The following is a 12,790-nucleotide window of genomic DNA, read 5'->3' as shown; positions in this document are numbered from 1 at the left end:
ACTAGAACTGAACTAAAACTGAACTAGAAACTGAACTAGAACTGAACTAGAACTGAACTAGAACTAGAACTGAACTAGAACTGAACTTGAACTGAACTAGAACTAGAACTGAACTAGAACTGAACTAGAACTGAACTAGAACTGAACTAGAACTGAACTAGAACTGAACAGAACTGAACTAGAACTGAACTAGAACTGAACTATGAACTGACTAGAACGAACTAGAAAACTAACTAAAACTGAACTAGAACTGAACTAGAACTGAACTAGAACTGAACTAGAACTGAACTAGAAACTGAACTAGAACTGAACTAGAACTGAACTAGAACTGAACTAGAACTGGACTAGAACTAAACTAGAACTGAACGGAACTAGAACTGAACTTGAAATAAACTAGAACTGAACTAGAAATGAGGTCGAACTGAACTAGTACTAGAACTGAACTAGTACTGAACTAGAACTGAAACTAGAACTGAACTAGAACTGAACTAGAACTGAACTAGAACTGAACTAGAACTGCACTAGAACTGAACTAGAACTGAACTAGAACTGAACTAGAACTGAACTAGACCTGAACTAGAACTGAACTAGAACTGAACTAGAACTGAACTAGAACTGAACTAGAACTGAACTAGAACTGAACTAGAACTGAACTAGAACTGAACTAGAACTGAACTAGAACTGAACTAGAACTGAACTAGAACTGAACTAGAACTGAACTAGAACTGAACTAGAACTGAACTAGAACTGAACTAGAACTGAACTAGAACTGAACTAGAACTGAACTAGAACTGAACTAGAACTGAACTAGAACTGAACTAGAACTGAACTAGAACTGAAACTAGAACCTAGGAACTGAACTAGAACTGAACCTAGAACTGAACTAGAACTGAACTAGAACTGAACTAGAACTGAACTAGAACTGAACTAGATCTGAACTAGAACTGAACTAGAACTGAACTAGAACTGAACTAGAACTGAAACTAGAACTGAACTAGAACTGAACTAGAACTGAACTAGAACTGAACTAGAACTGAACTAGAACTGAACTAGAACCTGAACTAGAACTGAACTGACTGAACTAGAACTGAACTAGAACTGAACTAGAACTGAACTAGAACTGAACTAGAACTGAACTAGAACTGAACTGAACTAGAATGAACTAGAACTGTAACTAGAACTGAACTAGAGAACTGAACTAGAACTGAACTAGAACCTGAACTAGAACTGAACTAGAACTGAAACTAGAACTGAACTAGAACTGAACTAGAACTGAACTAGAACTGACTAGAACTGGGAACTAGAACTGAACTAGAACTGAACTAGAAACTGAACTAGAAACTGAACTAGAACTGAACTAGAACTGAACTAGAACTGAACTAGAACTGAACTAGAACTGAACTAGAAACTGAACTAGACCTGAACTAGTAACTGAACTAGAACTGACTAGAACTGAACAGTACTGAACTAGAACTGAACTAGACAAAGCTATACTAACTAAGCTACTAAAACTGAACTAGAATTAGAACTCTACTAGAACAGAAACTAAAATTACCGAAAAGAACTTTCTCTACAGTAGAGAGTGAAAGATGGATGTTATATTCTTTGCTCTGAAATAAATATGGAATCGACTTATCATTGTCATTTAGGTTACCCAACCATTACAACTTTACAAATTGAGAAATTTGGAGGACGTTGAATTTAGTAGGTTTCTTACCTCTGGTATTAATATTTAAAGTTGTTTTGATATAATATGTACGTAATATAAATATGTATACTTATGTATATGTATGTATGTATGTTATATTATCGACTCACATGAACAACAATAATAATGTGGAAATAAATGATTACAGTTTTTTTTTTCGATATTTATTAGTTTGTTATTTAATTGAATAAATAACACTATTTTTAAAGAAGAAAATAAATAATACCTGCTAAATAATATTTATTTTCTTTTGCGTTCATTGGCTTTTGCAGATAAATAAATAGTGACGGCGAACCCCTACAACAACAATTAACAAAACAAAACACCTCTTAAAGTAAGAATTGTTGCTGTAAAACCGCAAATAAAAAAACAAATTATTCTAATTTAAAAAAAAAATTGTACAATCATCAACACACTTTTACCAAAAAAAAAAAAAAAACATTTAGATTATTTTTATTTTTTTTTTTGTATGATTATTTTTTTATATTTATAATTTGTGTATGTGTGTATTCTAGGTTATGGTCAAGGAAACTATCTCCCTCCTCTACACAAAAGAAATTGTTGTTTTTTGTTAATTTTTTTCACTTACTGATAACACAAACCATATTTTTAAAGTTTTTGTTTTTAAAGAAAGAGTTCATTTATTCTAAATTATTATTATTTGCTTTTTATTTATTTATACCATTGTTTTTTATAAATTTTTTGTTTGTTTGCGTGTTTTGCGACGTCAGCCACACTGATGGGTTGTTTTTAGCAAATAGAATGCACGAAAAAGATAAAAGTGTGTTGAACTGCATTTCTAATGACCTTGTAGTTTGACGTTTCCTTTTTCTCTATTCTTCCCTTTTATGTTTTCTAGTGTAGTTGATAAGAATGAAAGAGTGACTATAATAATTTTGTTTTGATAAAAATTTATTGCAATTTTCATTAGATTGTAAAATTTTAATTAATTTTTTGTTGAGATTCATATTTCTTCTGAAATGAGGAATGAAATTTCCTCATCTCACCCATCTCAGTTTTAACCATACTACTTACTTCGGAAAGAAAATCAAATTTCTACTATAGACTAGACGCAGCTGAATTGCTAAAACACCTTAAAAATCATATGAACACAAATGTACAGCATTGGGATGGCTAAAACCAACATCAACCGAAAGTAAACAAACAACATTTTGAAATGTAAACAACAAAAGAAAGAGAACAGTAAAACCTTCTTACAAATAATTGAGAGTACAACAACATTCTAGCTTTTACATGTGCAAAAATATTATCAAACAGCAATAACAAAGTGTAGAAATAACTTACCTATAAACACAATCAGTAACAATAATAACAACAAACATACTAAGATTGATTAATACAACAAGTACAATTTGAGTAATTGCCAGGAGAATTTTAAAGTACAATTGAATCACCCAACATGCGCAATGCAGCAACACATACAATGGCTTAGAAATGTGTATGAAATCATACAACAATAACAATAATTAAAAGCATGTGCACACTACTACAATAAAAAAAAAACAAACAAAGAAAAACAACAATTATACTATAAACGAATTTAAATTCTATAAAAGAGAGTGGAACACAAAAATAATGCAAAAATTAAACAAACATCTTCAAACTAAACAAAAATTATATGCAAAACAAAAAAAAAATGCAAATAGAAAGGCGGAAAAGGCATGGAGAAGAAAGAAAAAAGAGACTGACACTACTTGATTGATTTGAATTTTTCGTTCAGATTTCTGTCATCATTCACTCACTTTTTTGATTGAGTAAAAGTTTATTTTAGGTAAATAAGCAAACAACAAACAGGTAAGTTTTGTTTATAATTTATAAAATACTTTTTCTAATTTAAACAAGTGTAAAAACTAGTGCAAAAATAATTTTTCTGCACACTTAATTAATAAAATATGTATATAAAGTGTTTATGTAGGTACTTTTCTTCAATTGTGAAAGTTTGTGCATGTGGTTTGGCACGTACGCCATTTAACAATTTACCCCTTTGCTTTTTATTCTTAAGTAAATGGAGAAAATTTTCTTAGAATTATTCTATATTTCCATCACTAATTTATGGATTTCATTAGAAGTTCCTTTAATTCCAGAATTAACCTTTCCTACAATACAATTGCATAAACAAAAGTTCAATTACAATATGACTGCCGTCTGTTTGCATAGTCTGGATTATAAGCGACTAGACTATAGACGAGACTATAGAATAGACTAGACTTTAGAATATACTATAGATAGACTATAGACTAGATTAAGACTAGACTATAGACAGACTATAGACTAGACTAGACTATAGACTAGACTACTAGAGGCTAGACTATAGACTATAGACTAGACTATAGACTAGACTGATAGACTAGACTATAGACTAGACTAATATAGACTATAGACTAGACTATAGACTAGACTATAGACTAGACTATAGACTAGACTATAGACTAGACTATAGACTAGACTATAGACTAGACTATAGACTAGACTATAGACTAGACTACTAGACTAGACTATAGACTAGACTATAGACTAGACTATAGACTAGACTATAGACTAGACTATAGACTAGACTATAGACTAGACTATAGACTAGACTATAGACTAGACTATAGACTAGACTATAGACTAGACTATAGACTAGACTATAGACTAGACTATAGACTAGACTATAGACTAGACTATAGACTAGACTATAGACTAGACTATAGACTAGACTATAGACTAGACTATAGACTAGACTATAGACTAGACTATAGACTAGACTATAGACTAGACTATAGACTAGACTATAGACTAGACTATAGACTAGACTATAGACTAGACTATAGACTAGACTATAGACTAGACTATAGACTAGACTATAGACTAGACTATAGACTAGACTATAGACTAGACTATAGACTAGACTATAGACTAGACTATAGACTAGACTATAGACTAGACTAGACTAGACTAGACTATAGACTAGACTATAGACTAGACTATAGACTAGACTATAGACTAGACTATAGACTAGACTAGACTAGACTATAGACTAGACTATAGACTAGACTATAGACTAGACTATAGACTAGACTATAGACTAGACTATAGACTAGACTATAGACTAGACTATAGACTAGACTATAGACTAGACTATAGACTAGACTATAGACTAGACTATAGACTAGACTATAGACTAGACTATAGACTAGACTATAGACTAGACTATAGACTAGACTATAGACTAGACTATAGACTAGACTATAGACTAGACTATAGACTAGACTATAGACTAGACTATAGACTAGACTATAGACTAGACTATAGACTAGACTATAGACTAGACTATAGACTAGACTATAGACTACTATAGCTAGACTATAGACTAGACTATAGACTAGACTATAGACTAGACTATAGGGGGGTCCTCAAATTAGGACACCTCGGCTATGTTAAATTTTTAAAACGATCCTATTTCTTCATTTGAGTTCCGATTTAAAAAAAATTTCGTATATAGAATCTACTCATCGTGCACTATAAAAAATGTCGCAGTAAATTATCTCTTATAGTTTAGGAGATATTCGCATTTGAAAATTAAAATTTTTAAAATTTTTACCGTCCTTACTTAGTTTTTTTGATAATAGCGGGTCCAAACATTCCCGATTTTCGCCATTTTTTTTATTCGCTTAACAACAAGTTTATATATCAAGCAGTGAAAGAATTATGTAAAAATCATGACTGAGTCCAAAGATATAGGCATTTTAATTTAAAAAATTAAAAAAAGGCGATTTTTTGTATTTTTTTTTTTTGTTAAAAAAGTATCTTTTTCTTTTTAAGTTATCTAAAAAGTTTCTAAGAAGATGTATATAGAATTTATACTTTTTGGAAAGCTGACTTTACATAAAATGCGATAAATGAAACAAAACCTAAAAAATTTTGATACCGAGGGGACCAGGTCCATCCAAAAAAACCCTATTTTTTATGGAAAATTAAATTTTGAGCAAAAATTCTCAAATCGCATAGTCGATATCAAATTATAGTGACCTGTTTTATATGACCCAATATGTTCTTAATCATTTTGTAACGGGTTTCGATAACCCCGCCCCTGGTATGGATATAATAGGCAAAAAACCAAAAAATCCCATTTTTGGGATTTTTTAAAACTTTTTTGGGAATTCCGGGATTATAGTGACCTGTTTTATATGACCCAATATGTTCTTAATCATTTTGTAACGGGTTTCGATAACCCCGCCCCTGGTATGGATATAATAGGCAAAAAACCAAAAAATCCCATTTTTGGGATTTTTTAAAACTTTTTTGGGAATTCCGGGATTTCTAATAAGAAAATTCGAAATTTTTATTTAATTTTGGATTTTGAGTAAAAAAATCTACCTACTGTAAAATTTCATCAAAAAATATTCATAAATAAAATTTTTATTGCAATTTGAAAAATTTGTATCTTCGCAAAAACTGAATAAAAAACATTTTTTATTTTTTTTTTTAAAAAAGTTTTCCGCGAATTTTTTAATTTTCAAAAATTAAATTTTGTATCTTCGCAAAAACTGAATAAAAAACATTTTTTAATTTTTTTTAAAAAAAGTATTCCGCGAATTTTTTAATTTTCACAGTTTTGAAAAATAGACAAAATTACCTTTCCATTGATATATAACATGCCTACCTAATGTTTTTAAGTGACAAATTAATTAGGGAAAACTCAACATCTTTTAGAAAATTTGCCTAGCACTATTATTTTCATCCATAAGGTTAACTCTTAAATTTGTTACATATATGGATGAAAATAATAGTGCTAGGTAAATTTTCTAAAAGATGTTGAGTTTTCCCTAATTAATTTGTCACTTAAAAAACATTAGGTAGGCATGTTATATATCAATGGAAAGGTAATTTTGTCTATTTTTCAAAACTGTATATAATTTTTGAAAATTAAAAAAATCGCGGAATACTTTTTTTAAAAAAAATTAAAAAATTTTTTTTATTCAGTTTTTGCGAAGATACAAATTTTTCAAATTGCAATAAAAATTTTATTTATGAATATTTTTTGATGAAATTTTACAGTTAGGTAGATTTTTTTACTCAAAATCCAAAATTAAATAAAAATTTCGAATTTTCTTATTAGAAATCCCGGAATTCCCAAAAAAAGTTTTAAAAAATCCCAAAAATGGGATTTTTTGGTTTTTTTGCCTATTATATCCATACCAGGGGCGGGGTTATCGAAACCCGTTACAAAATGATTAAGAACATATTGGGTCATATAAAACAGGTCACTATAATTTGATATCGACTATGCGATTTGAGAATTTTTGCTCAAAATTTAATTTTCCATAAAAAATAGGGTTTTTTTGGATGGACCTGGTCCCCTCGGTATCAAAATTTTTTAGGTTTTGTTTCATTTATCGCATTTTATGTAAAGTCAGCTTTCCAAAAAGTATAAATTCTATATACATCTTCTTAGAAACTTTTTAGATAACTTAAAAAGAAAAAGATACTTTTTTAACAAAAAAAAAAAAAAAAAAAAAAATACAAAAAATCGCCTTTTTTAATTTTTTAAATTAAAATGCCTATATCTTTGGACTCAGTCATGAGTTTTACATCATTCTTTCACTGCTTGATATATAAACTTGTTGTTAAGCGAATAAAAAAAAATGGCGGAAAATCGGGAATATTTGGACCCGCTATTATCAAAAAACTAAAGTAAGGACGGTAAAAATTTTAAAATTTTAATTTTCAAATGCGAATATCTCCTAAACTATAAGAGATAATTTACTGCTATGACGACATTTTTTATAGTGCTTGATGAGGAGTTTCTATATACGAAATTTTTTTAAATCGGAACTCAAATGAAGAAATAGGATCGTTTTAAAAATTTAACATAGCCGAGGTGTCCTAATTTGAGGACCCTCCGCCGGGCCCCTGGTTGGCCTATAAGGTCCAAATTCAAAACCTAGACTCGACAACACCTCCTCTTTGTGCATACCAAATTTCATCAAAATCGGATTAACCGTTTAGAAGTTACCGAATTATTTCCCTCTTTTTTTTCCCCTATACCACTGTGTGTCATCTTATTACGTATACGTAATATTGGACAAAAATTCAATTCCATAACAAAGATGTACAATATAAAATTTATTTTGCAAACAAAAAAGTGAAAAACCGAAATTGCAAATAAATAAAATATACTTTTGTATATAAAAAAATATCATTGTGAGTATGAGAGTGCATAAAATAAATAGCAAAACAATGTATAAACAATTTGTAGTTTAATTTTTTAAATCCATAAAACAATCGCAAACAAAACCACAAAATATGTACATATTACATACATATGTGTTTTTTTGCGAGAGTGCAGTAGACTGACAAACATTCACAACTGACAAGGAGAGTTAAAAATCACACTTTGAAAAGCATAGCAACAGCTGAAAAATTGAATCGATCTCCTCCGCCTACTGCACTTTTACTCACCAACCAACATTTTACCGATGAAATTTATACAATTAAAATTAAATAAAACACCTTGGAAAGGGGCAGTGGTGTATAGAAGGAAATACCAACCAATGTAGTGCGAATAAACTACTTTTGAAGTACTGAATGTTTAATAAATAAAATTAATATTTATTGTTTAAATGAAAACAATTAAGATATATATATATATTTTTTTTTTTGCAAAATTAAATGTCAAAATTAAGTACATAATGTTAGAGTACTCAGTGCAGATTGCGAGTACTTCAGTAAAAAGGTCAAGATAATAGACATGATCGTTGTCCAAAGAATAGACTAGACAATATTAGTCTAGGCTATATAGTTCAAACTATAGACTAAATTATTGTTTAGACTGTAGTCCTAACTTGATTGCTTTATAGGCAGGAATGTAGTCTATTCTATAGTTTAGATTATAGACTATACTATAGTCCAGGCAAAATAGTATACTATAGTCAAAACTTTACAATAGACTATACTATATACTGGACATAGTCTGGACAATAATCCGGTCTATATTCTAGTCTATAGTTGGACTATAGTCTAGTCTATTGCCTGGTGTATAGTCTGGTCTATAGTCTGATCTATAGCGTGGTCTATAGTCTGATCTATAGCGTGGTCTATAGTCTGGTCTATAGTCTGGTCTATAGTCTGGTCTATAGTCTGGTCTATAGTTTGGTCTATAGTCTGGTCTATAGTCTGGTCTATAGTCTGTTCTATACTCTGGTCTATAGTCTGGTCTATAGTATAGTCTGGTCTATAGTCTGGTCTATAGTCTGGACTATAGCCTGGTCTATAGTCTGGTCTATAGTCTGTACTATAGTCTGATCTGTAGTCTGTATTATAGTCTGGTCTATAGTCTGTACTATAGTCTGCTCTATAGTCTGGTCTATAGTCTGATCTATAGTCTGGACTATAGTCTGGTCTGTAGACTGGGCTACAGTCTGGTCTGTAGTTTGGACTGTAGTCTGGTCTATAGCCTGGAGTATAGTCTATAGTCTGAACTATAGTCTGGACTATAGTGTGGTCTATATTCTGGACTACAGTCTAGTCTATAGTCTGGACTAAAGTGTAGTGTATAGTCTGGTCAATAGTCTGATCTATATTCTAGACTGTAGTCAATAGTCTAGACTATAGTCTGATCTATATACTAGACTATAGTCTGATCTATAGACTAGACTATAGTCTGATCTATAGACTAGACTATAGTCTGATCTATAGTCTGGTCTATAGTCTGGAATATAGTCTGGACTATAGTCTGTATTATAGTCTGGTCTATAGTTTGGACTATTGTTTGGTCTATAGTTTGGACTATAGTCTGGTCTATAGTGTGGTCTATAGTCTGGACTATAGTGTAGTCTATAGTCTGGCCAATAGTCTGATCTATAGTCTAGACTATAGTCTGATATATAGTCTAGACTATAGTCTGATCTATAGTCTAGACTATAGTCTGATCTATAGTCTAGACTATAGTCTGATCTATAGTCTAGACTATAGTTTGATCTATAGTCTAGACTATAGTCTGATCTATAGTCTAGACTATAGTCTGATCTATAGTCTGGTCTATAGTCTGGAATATAGTCTGGTCTATAGTCTGGTTTATAGTTTGGACTATTGTCTGTTCTGTAGTTTGGACTAAAGTCTGGTCTATAGTCTGGTCTATAGTCTGGTCTATAGTCTGGACTATAGCTTGGTCTATAGTCTGGAATATAGTCTGGTCTATAGTCTAGACTATAGTCTGTACTATAGTCTGGTCTATAGTTTGGTCTATAGTCTGGTATATAGTCTAGTCTATAAACTAGTCTATAGTCTGCACTAGTCTTGTCTATCGTTTGGACTATAGTCGATTCCATAGTCTTTATTATGTTCTGCCTAGTTTATGGTGTTGTAGTATATTTTGGTGAAAATTTTAACAATTTAGCTTATGGCTACAAAATTCTCTGATCTTGGACACATAAATTATATTTTTTGTTCATTTCATGATTATATATTTATTTTAGTAAAAACACTTTAAATATTAAATTATTTCAATGACATGTTTCTGTTCGCTTTCACAAAAATAGTAACAATTAAATAAAAATGCACAAAATAGCGCCACCATGATCAAAAAAATAAAATTGTTTCGATGTAAAAACGCCCACTCACAGTGGTATAGAAAGTGTGTATTTGCGGTTTTGCTGTCAAAAATTTTATTTTCAAAGTGAAAATAAAAAAATATTTATACAAAATTTAACATGTCATTCATAAACAGACAAAGAATGATGATCTGACGATTTTTGTGTTTTAACAAAAATTTAAAAAAAAAATATCAACATAATATTTACTTTAAAGCCTTCACCTAAATTTAATGTTCACATACGATGAAACGCAATCAAAACAAAACAATTATAAAATTTTAAAGAAAAAAAAAAAAAAAAAAAAAACACATGAAAACAATTAAAAATTATTTATATGTATTAATGAAACACAGACATCATAGTAAGCAAAAACACCTACTGCCCCCAACTAATTTTTATTCATCACTGTTTTCTTAAGGTCTGTGTTACATTATTTGCTATTGGCTGTATTTTACATTACCAGTGGTAAAAAAGTAGACAGTATAGTGTGATTGCATTACAATTATAAATAAATCTAAGAAAATTTCAAAAGAATTTTTTTTTTTCAGATTAACCATTGGGGTGGCATATTATATGCAAAATTTTATTTACCTTTTGTAGGGTATTTGTATAAACAACAATTTGTTTATTTGCAAAAAAATAGAGTTATATTAAATATTTTATTATAAAGACTTATTAAGCAGTGGCTGCTTACAGCAATAACAACTTTTAGAAAATAGCGTGCGTGCTGTTAAATGCCTGAAGCGTAAATTTTTGGCGCGAAATTTATGATTTTATTTATTTATTTTTTTTCTTTGTAGTTTTTACTATTTTATTATATTCATAGTGTTTTGTTGTTTTTGTTTTTATAAATTTTTTATATTTATTTTTATAATCAAATTTACACGACCTCAAGGGGGTTTGGTTGATTCGTTCGTCCATTTCGATGTCTAGCAAGCATAGAAAATTAAGTACCGTAATTTTTTCAGTACTTTTACATAAATATCGAAAAATACCGCATATAGCCTATAGTCGAGTCTATATTCGAGTCTATATTCGAGTCTATAGTCTAGTCTATAGTTTAGTCTATAGTCTAGTCTATAGTCTAGTCTATAGTCTAGTCTATAGTCTAGTCTATAGTCTAGTCTATAGTCTAGTCTATAGTCTAGTATATAGTCTAGTATATAGTCTAGTCTATAGTCTAGTCTATAGTCTAGTCTATAGTCTAGTCTATAGTCTAGTCTATAGTCTAGTCTATAGTCTAGTCTATAGTCTAGTCTATAGTCTAGTCTATAGTCTAGTCTATAGTCTAGTCTATAGTCTAGTCTATAGTCTAGTCTATAGTCTAGTCTATAGTCTAGTCTATAGTCTAGTCTATAGTCTAGTCTATAGTCTAGTCTATAGTCTAGTCTATAGTCTAGTCTATAGTCTAGTCTATAGTCTAGTCTATAGTCTAGTCTATAGTCTAGTCTATAGTCTAGTCGATAGTCTAGTCTATAGTCTAGTCTATAGTCTAGTCTATAGTCTAGTCTATAGTTTAGTCTATAGTCTAGTCTATAGTCTAGTCTATAGTCTAGTCTATAGTCTAGTCTAGTCTATAGTCTAGTCTATAGTTCTAGTCTATAGTCTAGTCTATAGTCTAGTTCCTATTAGTCTAGTCTATAGTTAAGTCTATAGTCTAGTCATAGTATTAGTCTAGTATAGTCTAGTCTATAGTCTAGTTATCGTCTAGTTCTTATAGTCTAGTCTATAGTCAGTCTTAGTTAGTCTTTAGTCTGTCTATAGTAGTCTTAGTCTATAGTCTAGTCTATAGTCTAGTCTAGTCTAGTAGTCTATTAGTCAGTTAGTCTATAGTTCTAGTCTATCGTCTAGTCTAGTCTATAGTCTAGTCTATAGTCTAAGTCTAGTCATAGTCTAGTCTATAGTCTAGTCTATAGTCTAGTCTATAGTCTAGTCTATTAGTCTCTAGTCTATAGTCTATTCTAGTCTAGTCTATAGTCTAGTCTATAGTCTCGTCTAGTCTAGTCTATAGTCTAGTCTATAGTCTAGTCTATAGTCTAGTCTATAGTCTAGTCTATAGTCTAGTCTATAGTCTAGTCTATAGTCTAGTCTATAGTCTAGTCTATAGTCTAGTCTATAGTCTAGTCTATAGTCTAGTCTATAGTCTAGTCTATAGTCTAGTCTATAGTCTAGTCTATAGTCTAGTCTATAGTCTAGTCTATAGTCTAGTCTATAGTCTAGTCTATAGTCTAGTCTATAGTCTAGTCTATAGTCTAGTCTATAGTCTAGTCTATAGTCTAGTCTATAGTCTAGTCTATAGTCTAGTCTATAGTCTAGTCTATAGTCTAGTCTATAGTCTAGTCTATAGTCTAGTCTATAGTCTAGTCTATAGTCTAGTCTATAGTCTAGTCTATGTCTAGTCTATAGTCTAGTCTATAGTCTAGTCTATAGTCTAGTCTATAGTCTAGTCTATAGTCTAGTCTATAGTCCAGTCTATAGTCCAGTC

General features: G+C 30.4%; 1 long non-coding RNA gene across 1 annotated transcript; it reads right to left on the bottom strand.

The window, feature by feature from the left end:
• Positions 1-2,348: 2,348 nt before the first annotated feature.
• On the bottom strand, positions 2,349-2,853 carry LOC119600731. Its single transcript, XR_005231160.1, has 2 exons — positions 2,744-2,853; positions 2,349-2,563 (listed from the first exon to the last, which is right to left on the bottom strand). It is a non-coding gene; the product is annotated as an uncharacterized LOC119600731 (long non-coding RNA).
• Between the last annotated feature and the right edge of the window lie 9,937 nt (positions 2,854-12,790).

The sequence above is a fragment of the Lucilia sericata genome, unplaced genomic scaffold (assembly GCF_015586225.1).
Source record: "Lucilia sericata isolate MDLA Ls3-8-SP2 unplaced genomic scaffold, ASM1558622v1 Contig000119F_arrow, whole genome shotgun sequence".
NCBI lineage: Eukaryota > Metazoa > Arthropoda > Insecta > Diptera > Calliphoridae > Lucilia > Lucilia sericata.
Note: the sequence above shows the minus strand (reverse complement) of the source record. Positions and strands in the feature narration are given on the sequence as shown.